Source organism: Castanea sativa, chromosome 8 (assembly GCF_040712315.1).
Source record: "Castanea sativa cultivar Marrone di Chiusa Pesio chromosome 8, ASM4071231v1".
In the NCBI taxonomy this organism is placed as follows: domain Eukaryota; kingdom Viridiplantae; phylum Streptophyta; class Magnoliopsida; order Fagales; family Fagaceae; genus Castanea; species Castanea sativa.
The window spans coordinates 26,075,532-26,092,329 of record NC_134020.1 but is presented as its reverse complement, the minus strand read 5'-3'; the positions used below and the strand labels follow the sequence as shown (position 1 = coordinate 26,092,329).

The 16,798-nt window shown below is 36.3% G+C and overlaps 1 pseudogene; it reads right to left on the bottom strand.

Moving 5' to 3' along the window:
• Positions 1 to 319: 319 nt before the first annotated feature.
• Positions 320 to 16,798, bottom strand: part of LOC142607590 (disease resistance protein Roq1-like) — a 30,273-nt pseudogene continuing 13,794 nt past the window's right edge.

Here is a 16,798-nt window from a genome sequence, read left to right as displayed (position 1 = left end):
TTTGATCTTTTAAGCATTTACAACTGTGGTATGTTCTTATCTTGTTGGGTTGAAGTTTACAAGCAAAAGCCTAAACCCACCCGAAAAGTACATTAAATAGAATGTATATACAGTTAATTTTTTTAAAAAAATAATTTTCTATTGATACAACAGAAAGGGCTGGTACAATCAGTGGCTGAGCCACACATAAGAGTGGGGGGGCCAAGGCGCCCCCAAAATTTTAAAAATTATTTTATAGTATATATATTATTTACATTTTAAAAATTTTAGCATATAAAAATTGAAGTTGCCCCCCCCCCCCAATTTTGAGTCATTTCAATGGTGCTCTTGAAAGAAAGAGAAATTATATTAAAATCATATAATTGAAGAGGTATTACAAATTAAACTATGTAGAAAATGATAAATTTTTGTACATGTCTAAAAGAAGAAATACATTACTTTTATATACTCATTAAAATTTATGTGTGTGTATATGTAGAGGTTTGTCTTAACTAATATATTAGCATCACAACTTAGCCCCCCAAACCAAAATTTCTGGCTCCACCCCTGGGTACAATGAAGAACCCTAGCCTCAGTTAATACCTGTTATGTATTGCTAAAAAACACCTGCATCCCTGCTTCAGCAAGTCAGATGTGTCTTCCACTATCACTTTTAATCTTCAAGGAAGCCTTCTCTTCGTTGTGTAGATATCCTCCAATATATGACTTGCAATCAAGACGACTAGGTGTAAAAATCCTTTTGGCTTAGCTGTCAAAATAAATTTTTTGATTTTCAAACATCTTAGCAGTCTTTTTTCTTGATTTATTGTAGCTGAAGCAACCAGTAAACAGTTCTTCATGTGATTTGGCTACAAAAGCTGTCACCACCCCCTACCCCGCTTTCTCCAACTTGGAAGAAGCTTGCCAAAACCCTTTAGCAGTGATCACCAACTACCAACTATCAGGGGATGTGCACACTCTAACAGGCCTCTCTGGTCCTTGATCCCGAGGTTGCAAAGTCTGAGTTGTTTCAAAAGCACTTGAGTACCTGCAAAACAGAGACTTAGATAGTATTTGGACAGATTACATAAAGCTTTCTATCTTTTTTTACAATTTATAAGTAGAGAGTGCTTATGTAAATCACTCTTTAGAAAGTGCATTAGAAATTAAAGCCAATAACGTTTTGCCTTCTAGGGTTATACCAGCTAGCAAGCTTCCCCAACTCCTCAATATTCACATATGTTTTAAGTATACATGGCCTCTCCTCAACTACTCCTTGATGGCACTCTGAACTTTTTGAGAACATGCTGGGGCTTACAAAGTTGCAGACTTTTTTTTTTTCTCTGATAAGATTATCAAACTCCCAAGATGGATATTGCTTGATCTCCACTTTTATATCCAAATATCTTGATCTACCATTTGACTTTTAATACTATAAATCAATCCCAAATCACAAATCTGAGATCCTATCTCTGCATGCAATTGCATCCGGATGCTCAGGCAAAATGCCATTTTAAAATGATAGCTACTCAAATTATCCTGTTCAATGTTCAATGATAAATATGACTTTTGTTATACAACCTATGTTACCCAATAACATTTTATTTACTTCATGAAGAAAGTGTGAACATCATTTCATCAAGGGAAAAAGTATATGTTAAAAAAGAAAAGTGTGTGTGTGCCTAGGAAGCACGGACGCGGCAAAACGGCCGCCGCACCCGCGTCCGACACGGCCCGACGCGGCAAAATGGACGCCGCTCCCTGCGCGTCGGTGCCGAGTCATTTTTTTTCTCGTTTCACGAATCGCGTCGACGTGCGCCGACATGGCTCAAACTCGGGCTGATGCGGCATCGACTCAGGCTGAATCGCACCGACTTGGGCCATATCAAACGCACTATTTCAACTTACCATATCAAACCCTAAGCTAAGTCCCTAACTCATTCATCTCTCTCAATTCACTCGTCTCACTCTTTTACCCGTCTCTGCTCTCTGTGCTCTTTGCCTCTCGCTGACCTCACCGACCGACCCACTCGCTGCAAACCTCATCGACCCACTCGCTGCTCTCTGCCTTTCGCCTCACTCAGCCACTCAAACCTCACCGACCCACTCACAACTCACAACATCACAGCTCGCCTCACTCTGTGCTTCCTAGCTCAACTCAGGTATCATCAATGATTCTTCACCAATCTTCACTTGATCTGATTTTTATTTTTATTTTTTTAACTGTGATGTTGTGATCTGATTTTTTTAAATGTGATGCTAGAACTGTGATGTTGTGATGTTAAATTTTTAATAGTTATTATTAATTTATATACTGTGAAGTAAACAGTTAATAGTTATTATTAATTTTTTATATAAGCTGTAATGTTGTGACTTGGATTTGATTTATTATTAATTTATATAGTTATTATGAATCTGTGAACTGTGATATTAATAGTTAATAGTTTTTTTTTTTTTGGTAAGTAACGAAAATTTTATTAAAAAATGAAAAACAGCCAACCCGAGTACATTGGGAATGTACTGTGGGGGCATAAATTAATAACCAAGATTACAATGATCAAGTAAAACAGGAAGGGAAGAAAAAGAAAAATGACAAAAGGCCACACTCCAATCGAGGAGAGTGTGTAAGAAAAAAGACTTAATCTCTAATATAGAACGTTCACAACCCTCAAAGCATCTAGCATTCCTTTCGCGCCAAATACACCATAACAAGCAATGGGGCACAATTCTCCACAACTCTATATTTCTATGTCTTCCAAACTTACCCTACCAAGACTCAAACAACTCAATAACCTTCTGAGGCATAACCCAATGAATTCCAAACAGGCAAAACACCAACGACCATAACTCACAAGCAATGGGGCAATGAAGAAGAAGATATTCCACTGACTCTCCACAATTCTTACACATATAGCACCAATCAAGAACTAGCACACGTCGTTTGCGAAGGTTATCTGTTATTAAAATCTTACCTAAAGAAGCAAACCATGAAAAGAAAGCTACCCTTGGAAGAACCTTCGATTTCCAAATCATCTTCCAAGGGAAAGAGAAGATGGTAGGAGGGTAGAAAGAAAAATAGAATCCTCTAACCTCAAAACCTCTACTCCTTGCTGGCTTCCAACACAACCGATCCGGACCCAATCCCCGTACCGTCGAAGAGTAGACCATATCCATAAACCCGATCAAAGGATTCTTGTTCCCAATCTTGTGGAGGACGACGAAATTTAGCATCCCAAGGAATCCTCCCACCAGACCAATAGATAACCTCCACTACTGAAGAATCCTTTGTTCTACTAATAAAATAAAGCTCCGGAAAAGCCTCTTGGAAAGTACGATCTCCACGCCACACATGCTTCAAAAACTTCACTCGAGTACCATCCCCTACATCATCCAGAAGTAGTTTAGAAAAAATCATCCAACCACTCCTAATATGTCTCCACAAACTAACACCATAAGCACTGGTCACCGTTTTTGTGCACCAACCACCCCAATCATTCCCATATTTCACCTCAATAACCCTCCTCCATAGAGCATCGGTCTCCATGCCATACCTCCATAACCATTTTTCTAACAAGGCAGCATTAAAACTCCTCAATCTTCTAATACCCAACCCTCCAACCTGCAACGGCTTACAAACCTGAGCCCAACTGACCAAGTGTAATTTAGAGTCACCATTAATACCACTCCACAGAAAATCTCGTTGTAACTTCTCCATACGATTTGCCACCTTCCTAGGTAAAGGCAGAAGGGAAAGGAAGTATGTAGGTAAGGAGGAAATAGTACTTTTAATAAGAGTTACCTTACCCCCCTTAGATAGATACAACCTCTTCCACCCTGCTAATCTCCTTTCTAGCTTCTCCAAAATAAGTTTCCAAATTGACAACTCCTTAAATTTAGCTCCTAACGGTAGCCCCAAATATCTCAATGGAAGAGAGGATTGCCTACAACCCAGCATCCCCACCAAAACATCCATATTGTAGACCACCCCTATAGGAACCAACTTAGATTTCCCCAAATTAATCCTTAAACCTGAGACCTCCTTAAATCTAGTTAGGATTGCTCTCAAACTAGCTATTTGCGTAGGATCAGCATCACAAAAAATAAGAGTATCATCAGCAAACAAAAGATGAGACACCATCACCGAGTTTAATAATTAATAGTTATTATTAATTTTTTATATAAGCTGTAATGTTGTGACTTGGGTTTGATTTATTATTAATTTATTTAGTTAATAGTTATTATATGTAGGTTAAATTGAATTTATGAACATCATGTTTTAGTTATTATTTACTATTGCTCTTAAATTTGGTATATGTTTATATAATGTGAAAAAGTATGCTTAGTAATATATTAAAAATATAAATAAAAATATTTTTAATAATTTTTTAATCGCCACACCCATACCCTACTTTTTCAAAAATTGCTGAGTCCCACACCCGCACCCGCACCCGCATCCGCACCCGAATCCCAAAACGCACCCGTGCTTCATAGGTGTGTGCACACACGTCCATGCTGCAGGGTAATCTTTAATGACAACCAGAGAAAACAAAACAGGAAAATCCTCTATCCTAGCTACATTACTAATGAGAAAGCAAGTCACCTTGATATAAGTTTCCCAAAGATCATCATTAGCTATCATTTTTTGGCAAATTTCATCACCGGCAAAGACATTCTGAATTGGGAGATCCTTTATTTCCTTGTAATCTTTCAAGCATAAATTTTGATCTTCTAGTACATCTTTGCCACCTAGAACGCCAAATCTTCTATTGCATGATGCAATCATCCAGGTTGAAGCTTGAGGATTGCATGTAGGACCAATTTTATTCCTTCTGCGCAATTGCTCTAACTCAAGGTTAATATAATCCATGAGAAACACTACTAGTGAAGAATTGGTCATCCTCTTCACCTACAACTTTAAAATAACTCTCGTTACATGCAAATAATTATTCTGGGTACCAAAGAAAAATTCAAACAATTATTTTGTATCATATTGTTTAACAACATCAATCTCAAACATTACTGGAAATGGGGAGATTTCGCTGTTTTTATATGATACTTTCAGAAAAACTAAATGCAGTAATTTCATTATTGGGAAATTAAAACTTATGACAACAATACTTAATCAAAATTTTTACATTAACTTATGCTAGAGTTTTCACATGGCCTTCATGAATAATTATGGAAGTGCTCATAAATTATCTGGGAAGTCATAAATTGAATGTACAAATCATTTCTAACTACAGAGAGAGAGAGAGAGAGCATCAGTCCCAGCCAATAGTCCTCAGTGTCTAGAGTGTGACTTTGGTAATATTTCCTTTCATCAATGTTGTCATTTCTGTGTATCAAAAACAAATATTTGAAATTTGGTAGAGTTCTATTATGATAAGTTTATACATAAGAACTTAATTTGAAACTTATAAGAGTTATTTGAAATTTTGCACCTTCAGAAGAATCCAAAAATCTCACCAAATGCTGCAGCCTGTTATAGGCTTGTGAAAAGAAAATCTCACCGAATCCATTACATGCATCCAATATCTTGACCCACATGGTTATACCCTCCCTCAGAAGCTGCATTTCCATAAATCAAGTAGAAATAAGCATAATTATGAATTCTACAACATTAAATTTTGGATAGCAATGAAAAAAATTGAGATAATGCAAACGATATTGTAGGTAAAGGAACAACACAATGAAAATAAGCCAATATAAGCAGACAATAACTTTCTTAAATTATGCGAAGATCTCAATGCTAAAACAAGAAACATTCCAATCATCAAATTGGGTCTTCATTGTTGAAATTTGCATTGCATGCAGAAATTCTGCAGCTTCGTTAGAAACCCCTTCAACATATATAACAACAATTTGTGACAACTTTAGTTTCTATGAGACCAAGCATCAAGATGCACCTAGATTTGTTTATATATAAGCAACATGATAGACCAACAAATTATCTAATGATACAAGAACGGATAAATGGCAATTCACCTAGGTATAAGAATCCACATAATCTCAGCAGTTACCATTTCTCCTATTTCATCCCAAGATAACCCACTCTATTGAAGAACCTTTATGTCATTATATTGCCTTCTCAAGTGTTTGTATCTATGCCTCAGAGCATCTTTGTCATGATGAAAACAATGTCCCATTGAACAGTTTTGACCATTTCATTCCAAGCCTCGGCAACAAGTCCATGACTATTCCCTCGAAGTACCTGGTTTCATAACAAATGAATGAGGTTATGATGCATTGTTGATGACTACTTGATGTCGAGCTCATTCTCAGACATTCACTATCGGGAATGATAAATCTATTAGGTCCCAACAAAATCTTCATGAAGATAACTATTCATTCATCAAAACATTTCATAGTGCTCTTTACTTGAATACACTTGCGGGGACAAGGCTATTTGTTGTAACACGTAATTGGTAATTAATTTTTATTCATTAAAAATAGATGATACTTCTTGAAAACAACTCACCACAAGCTAAAACATAAACGATATAATTTAAATCAGTCATAGTGCATTTAGTTCTTATTTTGTTAAAAAAGCAACAAATTATTAAATAAAAAAAAAATTACAATCACTTCCAGAAACAAGCAAAAAAGAAAAAAGACCATCAAGACGTATTTGCAAAGCCAAATACCTTGTACTCATTTCTATACAACACTTTTCTTTTACCTTTTTTTATGTTATTGGGCTGGGGGATTAGAAGTGGTAATTTCTCTCATATAATAAACACAGGTTTGCAAAACATGTCTTATCATTAGGTACTAGTTAGGTCATAATTTGCTTAGCTTACAATAAACTATAAACATATTACTGATTCTTGTGCAAAGCACACCAAGAATGACTGCCCTTTAGCATATAGATTTTGGAGAAGCTAAAAGGCCATTTTCTTCAAAATATAATAAATTCAAGTGGGAAAAGAGCCATCTATGTTTGGATTGATTCAAAATAAAAGAAGGGGGGGAGGGGTGGGTTGGTTGCATATGACTCTTTCTTGTTTTAAGCATACTTTAAAATTTCAAGAATAATAATAATAAAAATAATAAAGAAATAAATAGATCTTTTGCATAACCAAATTTATCACTACGCATAGCAGGGTCAATATAAGCATAATACTGATAGCAACATTTCAATGCCAATGACAAATGCTACATTTCTGCAAAATATGGCATGATATAAAAACACACCTATATTCAATTCTTGAATAGCATGATATCATCAAATTCCACCAAAGAAAGGTTCCAACAATGATTTAAGGCAAACATCTTTTTTTTTTTATAAGTAGAGTTAAGGTAAAATTAAGCAGAAACCTTTTTCTTTTTCGTTTTTTTAATCACAATGATCCTCTAGGGTGTGACAATTAGTAGCATTTTCTAGAAATTTTGCCAATGCTGCTGCCTTGTTCGTCATCAATGGTCCTCCATGGTGTGCCACTGCCAACCCTGTAATTTTTTTAAAAAAATAATTAAGTCAAATTCCAGAATTATTATTATTTTTTTGTTTTTCTACTTTTTTGGAAGAGAGCAAAAAAGAAGGTAGATGGCCTGATAGTTAGAGCTTCTCTGCTCCATATACACTGACTGCAAGCTATTGGCCATATTCAAAGAAACAAACCCAAATCATACCAAAAACAGAATTGTTGCACCTCAATGAAGGTTAAGCAATAAAAAAAAATTAGAATCAATGAGCTATGGACTGAATATTTCAATGTCATAACAAACACAAAAGATATCAAACAAAGTCAATACAATGGAAAACAGTTTCAAATTAATAACAATACCTTGCAATGTTTTTTATGAAATTTGATCAAGAGGGTCTCATTTTCTTTGACTGTGGATATGGACTGAAGTCAGAATCATCGCTTAAAGAGGACGAACCCATATCAAACCCATCACCAAGGGTTGATTGAAATCCAAAATCAAATTCAGACCCATTTGTCACATCCATAGAAAGCCCTGAATTAGACGTCAAAGAAATCGAGGATGACCCGCCACCATCCATAGCACTTGAGATAATACGACTGTCCAAATAGCCTGAATGTTCTGAATTTGGTCCTGTTGAATATGTGGAGCCAAGCTCCTTTGGACATTGGCAATGGGTTTGAGCTAAACACAAACATGTGCAGATCCTTGATTCTAAGGGCCTGTTTCTCTTTTTGCTAACTTTCTGTGAGTTGTAAGGAGAACAAATGCATTCTACATGGACCCCTACCCTTGTAATCACAAGAGCAAATTTTCTAGTATCATTAAAGGTTTCACAGAAAATCTGAACAAGATTCCATTCACCAAGATTCAAGTCCTCAAATAATTTCCGCAATGAGCTCTGAAGTCTACAACAAAACACCAGCAGGTCAAAATTTACATCAACACACGTTGTGCTTTCAAACAGTCGTTTACTACCATTGATGGAAATAACGACATGATACTTAAAATTGCAAAACTTCTCTATCTTTTGATTCTTGTCAATTTTAATGGCAACACAGAGAGCAATTGTTGGAAATTCTGGACCAATCAAGAATGATATTGAATTTCCATTGCTTTGGTGGTTAAGCCAATTTGGAATCTAATCCCAATATTCATTTACCACAGAATAATAGTCACAAAGGCGGACACTCGCAGGGGATATTGTAGAAGATGAGTGTGGGTGTGGACCTATTAACATGTGGCTTCTCACACCTAAACATGGTGGCAGATTTGGTGGAAGCCCTATCATTTCTTGAATCTGCATGAGAATTCAACAAATTACATTTTAGCAACATTAGTCAACAAGTATTTGTGAAGGTAAAAGAAACAGTTTCTTAATAACTATAAGAGAGACCTGAGCAAGTATTTCGCTTCTTGGTGCAGATACATATCTTACACTTTGTGGAAGGCTTGGAATCTCCTGAAGATAATAGCAATCTTTGATTTGGAGAAGTTCTAAACTCTTAAATCTGTCAATGCGTTTTGGGAGGGTAACAATATTGCTTTTATTGATAAATAATTTTTCCAATGTGGGGGGGCAACAATAATTCAAAATAAATTCCATTTCTGAGAGATTTGAAGAACCCCAAAAATTTAGATGGTTCAAGCTTGGAAAAACATATTTGGAAAAGCCTCCGTAAGAATTGCACAGTGGCTCCTCGTCCTTCAGAAATGTGAAATCGCCAAAAAGACAGAGAACCTCAAGACGTAGTAAATTATAGATGCTACTTGGAAGATGTAACTGTCCCGCTGAGTTTCCAAGCAGTAACTGAATAATCCCAGTGAGATTCCCATATGACGGAGGCAACTCACTAATACCAGTCTCGGTCAAATGTAATAGCTCTAAACTTATCATTTCTTGCGAAATATTGGGGAACTTCTTAAGGCTTATGCAGAGATCAAGACTAAAAGATCTAAGAGACTTCATCAAGAGACAACTGGGAAGAGTTTCAAGTTTATCGCAACCAGTAAGGTCCCACACTTCAAGCTTATCAAGACGCCCCACGGAGTCATCAATCTCAACTAACTTTTTACAACCAGTAAGTTTCAATTCCTTTATGTTTGCGCTCATTGATAAGTCAGGTATTTTCCTAAGGGATTCACACCGACTGAAGTCCACATATCTCATGGTTTTGAATGCAAAAACCTGTAGATGAAAAAAAAATCAAAAATTAAATTATACCTTTTTGATTCTCAAAACATATATCTATATACACACACACTTTAAACTTTAAAAAATTATTTATCCTAAAAACAGAAGAAGACCATACCTGCTTCAATGTTTGCTCTAATTGGTTACTGGCCATGTTGAGTACAACCAGATTTTTAGGAAAATGGGATGGAAGAGAAGGTAATGGATATTTATGCCAATCAAGCAACTTTAATCCACTAGGAAGATATTCAAGGCGTCCACAGCAGTGTACATTACAAATTGTAAGCAATCTAAGATTTTTCATCTTACGAAATATTTGCGCCTTTAATTGCAACTTTATCGGTTGAGGCGGGTACAACATTATGCTTTGAATTTTATCTGACCCCTAATTGAAAAAAAACAATAAGTAAATCACCAAAAATATTATACTTACTAAATTAGGAACCAAATACGTAATGTACTGTACTAAATTTTAAGCAAAAATCATATTGAAATTATTAAATTTTCTTCAACATTAAAAGGAAAAAAAGAAAAGAAAAAGAAAGTGATTATATCTTTCATGTGAGAAAAGGGAGAAGATGAATTAAAACAACTCATACCATATTTTCAGTTAGCACGTCAAGAGCATCCTCACAACGCCATAGTCTACTACGTTTTCCTGGATTTTGTGGTGATTCTTGTCAGACAATTTCTCTACCCATTCTTTATAGCAAGTCATGCATCGACAATTCATTATCATGATTAATAGTCACCAGACATTTATCGATAAGTCTTGAAATACCATCTACTGGTTCTAAATCACAACCTTCTAGTATATCCACAACCTTATCATAATTCATGCAATATCAAGGAAAATATTTTGTTCATTGTCATCTAATCCTTCATAAGTTATCTTCAATATCTTTTGAATGTTTCTAGACATTTATCGATAAGTCTTGAAATACCATCTACTGGTTCTAAATCACAACCTTCTAGTATATCCACAACCTTATCATAATTCATGCAATATCAAGGAAAATATTTTGTTCATTTTCATCTAATCCTTCATAAGTTATCTTCAATATCTTTTGAATGTTTCCTTTTGGAAATTTTCATACTTTTTTAGAGCACTTTCCCATTCAAGTTTTGGTCTTCGATACAAATCAGCACCCATTACTACTAGAGCTAGTGGAAGGCCTTTGGCATAATTTATAACTTTGTGTGCAAGTTCCAAATAATCTCCATTGGGTTCGTTACTTTGGAAAGCATGCTTACTAAAGAGTTCAATAGCTTCATATTCACTTAATTCCTTAACCTCATATTCATAGGTTGAAATACCATTTCCAAGAGTTACAAGCAAGCGTTTATTTCTTGTTGTCATAATGATTCTACTTCTAGCAACAACCTGATCACATTTTCCAAGCAATTTTTCTATTTGGTCCAAATGATCTACATCGTCAAGTATGATAAGAACCCTCTTTTGGCAAAGACATTCGTTTATCATGGTGATTCCAATAGATACGTTTCGCACCGTCAAATTCCTACCCCCTAAGATCTCAGAAAGAAGTATCTTTTGTAGATATATTATGCCTTCATCTGTCTCCGACCTCTCTCTAACATTCTCTAGAAAAACTTTTGCTTTGAAATGATGTGAAATTTTGTTATAAATATCTTTTGCGATTGTAGTTTTGCCTACTCCACCTAGGCCATAGATCACTACCATGTGAATATCCTCATTTGATTCAATATCTAAACGTGTTATTAAAGGCTCTGCACGAGACTTTATTCCAATTGGATATTTAGCAACATGTAATTCCATCTGATTTAGTTTAGACTTTGATATCTTTTCAACAATTTCTTGGATAAGTTCACATTCATTGCTGCTGCCAATTCACAAAGCAATTTACGACATTTAACTCATGATAATTTAAAAATGAAATAAGAATGTAAATTAAATGCAAGGTGTTTAATTTTTACATCACAACTGAAGTATTGCGAAGTAAAGTAAGTAGTATGCAACTCATAGAATGAAGAAATGTTATTTTATTGTCACTTATTCAGGGGTAGCAAATTAGCTTTTAGCACGAAAAATTGCATGAAAAGCTCGATTAGATGAGGACATAATCTTATTGGGATCCCACTTCTTTAGAGAAATGCATTAAGTTTTTCTTTTAAATTATTCTAATTAATGTGCGGGACAAATTCCTAATTAATAATTGGTAAGATAATCTAATTTTATGTTCTTTTATTTCCATCGCAAAGCTGTAGCCAACTAGCTTAGTTATGACAAGAATAGAATACTTTCATAATTCATTAAAATTTAAAGTAAAAAAATAGTAGAAAACAATTAGCTGTAGTTGTTATTTAACATTAAAGTTTAGTGGTCATCCCAAAATCATTAAAAGTTTAAGGTTCCATTTAGTTGGGAGGATGGAAAAAATAAGAAGATAAAAAATGAGAAAGGGGCAAAAACGTGGGAGGATGGAAAAAATTTTAGTTTACCCTTAGTTTTGTAGTTTTGTTGTTCGAAAATGGCAAGGAAATGGCTCTGGTTTTGTGTGAGGTAATTATGGAGGACTTGGATGATTCTTCTGGATCTGGCTTGGAGGGTTAGGGTTTTTATTTGGTCTTTTATGTCTGAGGGAAGGGTTTCTATTATGTCCATGATGTCATTGGAGGATGAAGAAGGGCCTGAGGATGAGGATGGGTCGGTTATTGGGAATACACACAAGGGTGGAGGAATTATTGTGGTATGGAGGACTGGAGGCTTTCTAGAAAGGTAGTCAGTGATAAGGTTATCTGTACCTTTGATGTGCTTGACTTGGAAGGACCATTGTGAAAACCAATTTGACCATCTGAGTAACTGGGGATGGGGGAGCATTTTTCTTTTAAACTGGAGCATTTTTGGGAAGGAAGACATATCCATTTCTACAAGAAAATTGTGACCAAGGAGGTGAAACTGGAACTTTTCAATACCATGTTTAACTGCCAGAATTTCTTTGAAAGTGGAATGATAATAGAGTTCTGAAGGCTTGAATGCACCGCTTTTGTATCCGCAAATGTTTCTTTTTCCATTAATTTCTTCAAAGAGAGCTGCTGCACAATATTCATCACTTGCATCTGTCTGTAAAATCCTTTTTCCTGTGCTTGGAATCTGCAAAGGGGGAAGCTTTTCTGTTAATTTGTTCAACTGTTGAACTGCTTCTGTATGAACTGAATTCCATGCTGGAGGAGATTTTTTCAATAACTTGGACAAACAATCTTTGTATCTGGAAATTTTTGGAATGAAATCTGACAAACAATTCCAAGAAACTGTTGAATCTGTTTGGTGCTGGTGAGTATATCTGGAAATTCACTGAGAGAGACTGCTATGTGAGGCTGCAGAGTATACTTTCTATCTGAAATGTCTACTCCAAGGAAATCAATAGAGGATACTCCTATGACCATCTTTTTTTCTGAAAGCATTATCCCTTGAGCTCTTACTAAATTGTAGAATTCAGTAAGCAATTTTTCATGGGATTCTGCATCTTTTGAGAATAGGAGGATATCATCTACATAGATCAATGCATTTGACAGCAGTGGTTGAAACAAAGTTACCATTGCTTTTTGGAACTGGGATGGAGCATTTTACAGTTCTTAGGAAAATTGTTCTTCATTTTAGAAACAGTCATGGCCAGTTCCAGTTCAACATCCTCAGTAGTCCCATCCTCAGCAATCACTGATACCATTACCACTTCTTGTGATCTTTCCCTTAGAAAATCTACTGCAAATAGATTAGAATATTTATATGAAATATCCCATATTCCTGAAGATAGTAAAATACCTATTACAGACTTTCCCATTGTAAATCCCTATACTGTGTTTGATAAACCCCAAAAAACTTTCAAAAAATCCATAAAAAAATTTCTAGGTCCTTCTCAACCCTCTAATGTTAAGGAGTATGTCCAAGCTTCAAAATTTGACTAGTTTAATATTCCAGCCAGTGAGAAAGAAAACTTCATCACTCTTGCTCTTCCCAGAGAATTTGTCATCCCATGGCAAAGACAAGGTTATACTCACCTCCATTTTGGTGCAGTAAGACTTGCACTCACTTTTCATGGTAGAAAAGGACTCCCTATAGCTTCTAGAATTTCTCTCCTTGATTCTAGATTTATGGAATATCATAATGCAATCATAGGTACAGTCCAAACCACACTCAATGCGGGAACAATCTTTGTCACCCTTTTCCCCAATTTCAACATGTCCCTCAGAGACCCACACCTTTGTGATGCTCTTAAAGTTCAAGTTCAGATTACAGGAGCCTCTCAACTACCAGAGACTTTTGCAGCCACACTTCACTATCAGCTTGCCTACAGACTCCAGAACCATGCTTTTGATGTAGCCATACCAGAGATTGCCCAGTCCAATGATGCTCTTTTGATCCAAGTTGATCCAGGCATGACACCCATGTGTACATTTGTTCCAAGACAGTTGGATAAAGAACATATGAAAAAGCTCTTTCCAGAGAAATGGATTACAAAATATGAGACTCTCCATCAGGCATCTCAGCCAATCCAGTCCAACACTCCTTTCTTCATCAGAAATCAAAATGGTGATGTTGAAGTCAGATTTATGACAACCACACCAGGAAAAGAAGAAGTGACAGTCTTTCCAATAGCTATGCTCCAGCCAGTTTCTTATGAAGGTCTTGATGGTCTTCAGATCAAAGCATTCCAAGAAAATGGAAAACCTGTCTATGAAGGAAAATCACCCACAGGCCACATATGGTGGGATGTTTGTGATTGTGAAGAATGCAGAGAAGAAGAAGAATTTGAAGAAGATAAGAAAAGAAGAAAGAAAAAGTCTTCCCAGCAGATTCTTAAAGAAAGATATGATGCAGGAGACCCAGAAGTTGACCTCCTTGGAGAACCCTCAGGAAGGTTTGATTACTATGTCCTCTACCCCAGATCCAGAAAACAAAAACCTCCATCCTTTTCCCCATGCAAAGAAAGTCATGACCAAAACCAACAAAACCAGAAACCACCTTTAATCCCATATTACCAGAAAGTCCTTCCCCAAATCCAAAAATGTCAACCCAATCCTCCTAGTCAAACCCACACACAAAAGCCCTTACCCTGTTACATGTTTGACCATGCATCACCCTCATACTCACAACATTTTCCTCCCTTAGAAAATTTTGACCACCCACAAGTCAATGTAAAACATGTTTGGAAGATAAAAAACCCTGTTGGAACCAATCCAGATGGAAGTAAAAGACAAGTTTCATCAGCTGAAGCAGCTCTTAATTGGCAGGCAGAAAATGCTGTAGCACAGAACCAAGTTCTTTCGAAGATTCTTGACAACCAACAAAAGTTGACTGAAGCGGTATCCAATACCTTTTCATCCTCAAATTCTCTCATTGAAGATTTGAAGAAGAAGATAAAGTCAATTGAACAAGAATTGGAGACAATTGTTTCTACAGTAAAGGATTTGTCTGTATCCTTTCCACTCATCGGGCAAAAAGAAAAAGAAAAAAAAGCAGTTGTTGATGCAACTCCAGTCTTTGGAGAACTCACAAAAGGTAGCTACCCAAGCACTTCCAATGCAAGTTTACATGCCATACCAACCTCGTCAATCACTGTATAAAGATCTGTCCATACCAGTACCTTCACCATTTTCCCCAGTTCCCCCATACCAAAACCTCCAACCACTAAACATGACACATCCAGCCCAAAATCCTTTCAAACCATGTGGAATTTTTTCCAGCACAACAAACCCAATACCACCACCTCAACTAGAATCTCAACCTAGACCAGAACCTCAAGCCAAACCACAAAAGGAACCTCCTCCCATCAAAAAAGACAAAGAACCCTTATACCAACCACCAGATCCAACTATTGGTGCTTCCTCCAGACCCCCAGATATGAACATGTTAGCCATAAATTCTGATCCTCGAAACCCGATATCATCATTTCTCAGAACTTTAACTCTTCAAGAGCAGATAGAACCCTTTGTTCTTCCAGTCATTGATGAAGCAGATCTAGACTTGTCTGATCTTGATCTAGATGAAGTCTTCATGACTGAGCCAAAAGTAGAAGAAGAAGATGATGTCCTTCGTCCTAAACAACCTCCACCTCCACCACCAATATTCCCTACACCACCTGTCATCCCTGATCACCATACAAGATTAACCTATTCATCAACCACAGATTCAAAGCACTTGTTCACCCTTGATAACAGTCCTCCCTCAAAATGGCATGATGAGATTTTCAACATGTATTCATGGTGTACAGCAGAACTTCAAGCCCCAAACAATACAGTTGCTCAGATAATTTCCAAATTTGTAGCAAGACTCACAGGCAGACTGAGACAATGGTGGATTAACCTTGGAGAATACAGGCAAAGACAAGCAGCCCAGAGTAACACACTCGAGGATTTTTTCACGATCCTCCATAATGAATTTCTTGGTTCATTAGCCCATTACACTGAAGTAGCCAGAGATGAATTCTTACTGATGAAATGCTGTTCTTTTGAAAGAAAAGATTTGGAGAAACACTTTGACAGAATGTCAAGTAGATACTACGCCTTTAATGGCATGGATGATGTGAATTCCAAGCACACATTCTTGAACTCTTTTCCAGAACCACTTGGTGATGAAACTCTTTGCATGATGAATCTTCAAAAAATCACCTTGCAACAAGCCTCCCTTGGAGAAATCTATCAGCATGTCCTCATTGCTTTGGAAAAACTTTGCAATCAAAGAAAGTTCCTTTCAGAGATTGACAAGATCCATAGCAAGCTCAAAGACAATTGCAAAAGAAAAGATTTGCAGATCAAGTGTTATGACAAAACCTGTTCTTGCCCAACAAAGAGAAGAAGTCATTATAAGAAGTACTCTTGGAAGAAGAAATATTCTCATCCAAAGAAGAAATTTTTCAGAAAAAAGAAATGGAAGTTTCTCAGAAAAAAGCAATTCAAAGGAAAAAATTCAAAAGTCTGTTTTGTATGTAGAAAGCCCGGTCATTTTGCAAAAAATTGTCCAAAGAAAGCAAAAGCAGCAAAGCTTTTGGAGTAAGCCCAGATTCATGCAGATGATACTCCATTCTCAGATGTCGAATCACTCTTTTCACTTGATGATGATTATTCTCCCCAAGCCTTGGCAGCCATAGCTTATTCATCCTCAGAAGAAGAATCAGAGTCAAGCATTACAGATGATTCAGACCCAGAAATCCAAGCCAT